We start from the raw sequence: 5,884 nt of genomic DNA, 5'->3' as shown, positions 1-5,884 counted from the left end.
CAATATTGTGCAATAAACCAGTAAATTACTCTCCTAATTCAGGTGAAAATAAACACCCCCCCCATACCTATCAATTTATACTCCGCTCAGTATGCATCCTAAACTAACAATCGTGGTAAAAAATTAAGGATCAATTAAGACCCCTTCCTCTCAGGGTCTAAAAGAACAAGCTGCATTTATGTGAATATATTTGGCAGGTGTATGAGGTGAAAGGCTTCTTTTCACATTTCTGTACAAATACAGAACTAACAACAGTGCTTGAACATGCTTTTTTCTAAACCAAAACTCATAAAAATTCTTGAGGTTCTTAACCTTACTGGAAAAGAAAACCTCAGATGACTATAAAGTAAATACACAGCATATTCTCAATATCATGGCCATCTTCAAGCAATTTCTCACACTTATAATACATTTATTTTTATATAAAGCAGATGCATGTCTTTGGGGGCAAACCATGCTTTTTATTCTCATGTTGTGAAAGTCCCTTTTAATTAAAACAGGAAATACAAATTTCCTTGTCTAGTTCTTAGCACAAGCAGCTGTCTGCAATTTCTGATGAACGCTTTCTGGCTATTCAAAACATGCATTGCCAAATTTATATTTCTTGAGCACTTTTGAATCCACATTCCGAAAACAAAGGCCGCACCCGTTGTCCCTGCGTTCTCTCCACCAGGGCCTTGCATACCTTGGGCAGCTTCACAAGCTAAATAACAAACACAAGTAGTGTTGCAGCTTCAAAACTTAATTCAGAGCTGAGAAGGCAGAATATGTTCTGGAGAAAGTACAAAGTGTGAAATGAGAAGTCATTCAAAGAAAAGGTTAGAGGTTGAATGCAGGAGAAAAGGTAAACGAATTTCTTTTAAAAAGTCATTCTTCTTTAAATACTTTGTATTATAACTCAAATAATGCAATGAAGAAGAATCTGGTCCCACCCCTCTAATTAAAAAGCACAAGTAGTTCCTTTACTGACCACAACAAAGGGTAAATAGACTCAAACCTACTTCCTTTGCAGGAGCTTCTCAGGCTGTTTCTGAGTGTGTTGTGTGTAGCCGATAAAACAGGCGATGGGGTCTGAAGGAATTAAAGCCCAAGAGAGTTTATACACATTGGAGCGGATTAGATACGGTATCTGATGAGTGCGGCAGTTCTTCCTTCCACCCTTATAAAGGCTAGATTCATGTTCTTACTAATTGCATTTTAGGAACGGCTAATTAGTTCAAGTCAAATCACTTGCACAGGAGAGGTGGTAAGAGGTGGGGAGGCCAGAAACTGCACTTATTGTATTAGGGATCTGTGGGTCCAAGTGCCTTGTGCTCCTTCCATTTCAGCTCTTAGGACTTCCTCACTGCTGATGTCTGAGGACATCAGAGTAGGAAGCCAGTACCCTAAGTCCTGCTGGGGTGTACAACAAAGGCTTGGTGATGGAAGTTTGTGCTTAAATAATGAAATAAAACTGCTCTGTAGCTTCATCTGTAAAGAATTATGATTTGGAAATTAACTTGAAAGGGTTTTCTTTTAATATTAAATACCTCTTTCCACCTTTATAGCTGAATATGTTTTTTCCTTGAGTGAAAAAGCTGATGTTTGTTCTTAAGAATGACCCTCTCTCCCAATCCCCTTCCACACACAGTTTTAATTTTATTTGGACTCTCAGTCAAAAACCTCTTACTATTTAATCCAAATTTGCAAATTCAACAAAGTGATAGTTGAGCCTTGAAATAACAACAGGCACATTGGCAACTAAAGTGTCAACAATGACTATGAATCCTTTAAAAATCCAGACTCAGTGCTCGCTTCGGCAGCACATATACTAAAATTGGAACGATACAGAGAAGATTAGCATGTCCCCTGCGCAAGGATGACACGCAAATTCGTGAAGCGTTCCATATTTTTGAGAAATACCACATGTTCTCACTTATTGGAGGGAGCTAAAAATTAATATATAAATTCACACACACACATACACACACACACACACACAAACCGGGGGGGTAGGGAAGAAGATATAACAACCACAATTATTTGAAGTTGATACAACAAGCAAACAGAAAGGACATTGTTGGGGGGGAGGGGGGGAGGGAGAAGGGAGGGAGGTTTTGGTGATGGGGAGCAATAATCAGCTACAATGTATATCGACAAAATAAAATTAAAAAAAAAAAAAAAAATTAAAAAAAAAAAAAAAAAAAAAAATCCAGACTCAGGAGCCAGGATTTGTACCCATGATTCTCCATGAACATGGCAAGAAAGTTAATAAACACCTACTAACTTTTCTCAACTGCAGCAATAAATTGTTCAATTGGTGAAATGTCCACAAGTTCTGCTCAAAACACCTTGTGAATTGTTTAATTAGCAAACTCTTGCAACACTCAACAAATAGATATTGGCAAGTTAGAGAGACACAAGGTCCTTTAAGTATGAACTGTGCTGATTATCTAATCTGCAGGCTTTTCAAGGGGACATATTTTCCATTCTTTTTTTCCCTAAGGTTTCAGATACTCAAATGACAGTTTCCATTTAAATGTTCTAACAAGTAAATAAAACATAAGAGATGTATAGAAAACTAGTTATAAAAGTGAATCAGGTTGTTATCCACACACTAGGCCCCAACCAGATTAAAAATATGTGTAATGTATATAATAATGCAGGACATGTGTGTATCCACCAAAGGAATGACAGCATTATGCTCATGCAAATATAACTAAATCAAAGAAAAGTATTCCTCTAAAAGCTTGAAACTGCAAAAAAAAGATATTATCAGATAAACATTTAAGGCTGCCACCCAGTCTCCTACCAGCCGAAATAGCAGGAAGGTTCAATTATCAGTGATTTTTAACTATTGAACAATCTTAGGTCAAAACTCCATGGTAAGTATTGAGATAAAAAGTTCTGGGTGGTGACGGGTCATTCTTTACAATAACACACACCTTCTGCAGAGATGCCAACATTTAGTAGAGGGTGAGCAGTTTGGGTGTCGTGAGCCATATTCTAACGCATTAATTGCTGGGAAATAAGAAGTAGAGCCATGTTTTGTGAGAATGATTTCTTTTCTTGGCTCAGATAATCCGGGACAGACCATATAGAGAAGTGCTAGTTGGCTAATGAAACCCAGGTCACAGTATGGATCATTTCAGTATATTTTGTTCCAAGGGTATAAATGAACTTCCAGCACTCATGGTAGTGATGTCTCAAGTAAGATGGTGTTTATGGAATGCCAAAATCCTCTTCTCACTATGAATTCAAATACATGTCTGTTTTGTCATATCTGTTATGTTTTTGCACATGAAGGAACACATAGGTACTATTCCTGTAAAGATCAAAGAAGTCTATACCTTTTCTTGGCACAGAAAACTTTGGTTAAATTATGCTTCTTTTTTCTCATTAGAAAGTACATCTATGGTTCATTACAATCACTAAAAAATAACTGATTAAGCTGCATGTAGCTATTCTTAGTTCTACCTGAGGAAGTAAAATGCATATGGTCCTTATCTTCTTAAAGCTTATACATTAATCTGATGTTGATCTTCTTAGGCTGAAATGTCGAAGTCTTTCATATATTCGTTTGTATACCACAAAAGAAAACACATAGAATTTAGCCTTTTAAATACTTGACATATTCTTGAAAGAAAATCAAATACCACCATAGACACCTCTGCCTTCCCTCTCTGCCAATTCAGAATTCGTTTTGAGAGACAAATAGAAAGGAACAAATTGCAATTTCATCTTCACTTTTAAGCAGAAGTATACAAGGGATACACACAAAAGATTTTTAAAATACTTTTAGGAAGAATTAAGAGGCAAATCCTTTACTTTGAAGTTGAAAAACATTTTCAAACCCTTCTGTAAAATTTCTGAGTTTATATCTTCCTTCAGTTTTTTTTTATACATAGCTATTTGTGTAAAAATTTTTACATGATTTTATTCTCTATTTGCCTGCTGCAATGAAATAATGACAGCTACCTCATGACACCATCAGTCTTTGGTCAAGCACTTAACCAAGCAGTAGGCAGACTGATGGTGCAAGCAGATGACCTATGATCCAAGAATTTAGTCTCCATGAAAAAAAGAGACCAACACAATGATCATGCTCTGCAGTGAAACCCCAGAGGGGCTTTTATTTTGTAACTTTTTACAAGTAGTTCATAACCTTTGTACTCTAGACACTCATTCAAACTATCTCACCACTCTGTAAACTAGGGGCTAAGGATGCTCTAAGGCATGAACTTTCTACCCAAACAGAGTTTTGTAAACATTTGGGGGAGGCACCGTGCTACTGCTAAAATAAACCATAAAAAAGGACATTAGCCAAGACACTTTTATTCAGGGAGCCTCTAGATTCAGGGAACTCAATTTCACCTTCAACCCTTTTACTCAAGAATTAGGTCCCAAATTGAGACAAACAAGCCTCCTTAGGCTACTAGCATTTTAAAGTTTCCTAAGCGTCCTTAGGTGCTAATAAGTATATTTAAAAGATTAAAACAATCAAGATATAAAAGAATAATATATTTATGTATTTATAGGTCTAAGTCTCAACTGTGTTTTCTCCTTTTTAAACTGTAAATGAAACACAGAAAAAAACCTAAATGGGAGAATGCTACTCTCAAGAGATTATTTATTACATAACATTTCTGCTTTATTCTAATTTGGTTATTCTTTTAAAAATTTAGTTTTTGTTAGCATATTAATTGTTATAAATCATACTTATTCTTTATGCGCCTTATCTAATCCCCCTCCCCTCCCCCTCCCTCCTCTATTAACCATAGATTTGTTCTAACTTGGTTGTTTTAATTTTAATTTTCAACTGGGTTTTTGTTTTCATGAAGATATCTTACTTCTGTCAGAATCAAAAATGTTTTGACTAGAAATTCAAATTAAATTATTTGTAACAGGCTTTTTCTTCTTTGGGGAGAGGGACAGAGTAGAGAAGAAGGGGGTCACCAGTGCAAAGCCTGTTGACCATGCCCCTAAATCTGGTGTAAATACCATTATCAGGTGAAGCAGGAAGCGAAATTGGGCCCAGTTTGCCTCAAATGAATAAAAGAACAAATCCATTCTAAAATTAAAATTTAACTAAAATACAGTTTTACTCCAAAAATTATTTAGGAGTAAATTTGTGGAAAATAGTAATATTTTATAATTTTTGGTTTTAATTACCTCTGGATGGTAACCACAGATTTTTAAAGTTTTATATTTTTATACACCTAGTTGAGAAGTATTTGGGTGTAAATCTGCCATCCTACCAAATGCATCATCAAGTCCTAATAATCAGGAGACAGTCTGTCTTTCAACAAAGGATCCAAATTAATTTAACATGCTAGATATTTTACTCCATGCCACAGTCTGGTGAGGTATATAAATTATTAACATCAAGTTGACAGTTATTTTTAGAATTGTTAGTTAAATGTAAAGTACATAAAGGATTAAAGACATAAAAGGCATCGTTAAGTAGATATTCAAGAAGACCATGCCTTTAACACACAGAAAATCTTCCATAGAGTAAAAAAAAAATTGCCAAATTATTCAGTTCACTTTAACATAAAACCCCCCAAAAAACTGGCTATGTCTTAACCATGATAAACTCCTAGTCACCAGGTTTTTACAGGTTTCCTTTGGTATACCTTATAACAAATGTGTTTAATATATGTGTTTAAAGAAAATTTATTATAACTGTTATTTTTATTGTGGTAAAACATAAATAACATAAAATTTACCATTTTAACCATTTTCAAGCGTATAATTCAGTGGCATTAAGTACATTCACATTGTTGTGCAACCACCATCACTGTCCAGCTCTAGAACTTTTCATCTCAAAACCTACTGAACAATAATTTCCTACACATTCTTCCCTAGTCCCAGTCCCTGGTAACCTCTATTCTACTTTCTGTCT

At 35.2% G+C, this 5,884-nt stretch overlaps 1 non-coding gene across 1 annotated transcript; it reads left to right on the top strand.

Moving 5' to 3' along the window:
- The first annotated feature begins 1,786 nt into the window (after positions 1–1,786).
- Positions 1,787–1,893, top strand: LOC134379314 (U6 spliceosomal RNA). The gene has a single exon (XR_010023718.1). It is a non-coding gene; the product is annotated as a U6 spliceosomal RNA (small nuclear RNA).
- The last annotated feature ends 3,991 nt before the right edge of the window (positions 1,894–5,884 follow it).

The sequence above is a fragment of the Cynocephalus volans genome, chromosome 5 (assembly GCF_027409185.1).
Source record: "Cynocephalus volans isolate mCynVol1 chromosome 5, mCynVol1.pri, whole genome shotgun sequence".
NCBI lineage: Eukaryota > Metazoa > Chordata > Mammalia > Dermoptera > Cynocephalidae > Cynocephalus > Cynocephalus volans.
This window is presented reverse-complemented; position numbering and strand designations above follow the sequence as displayed.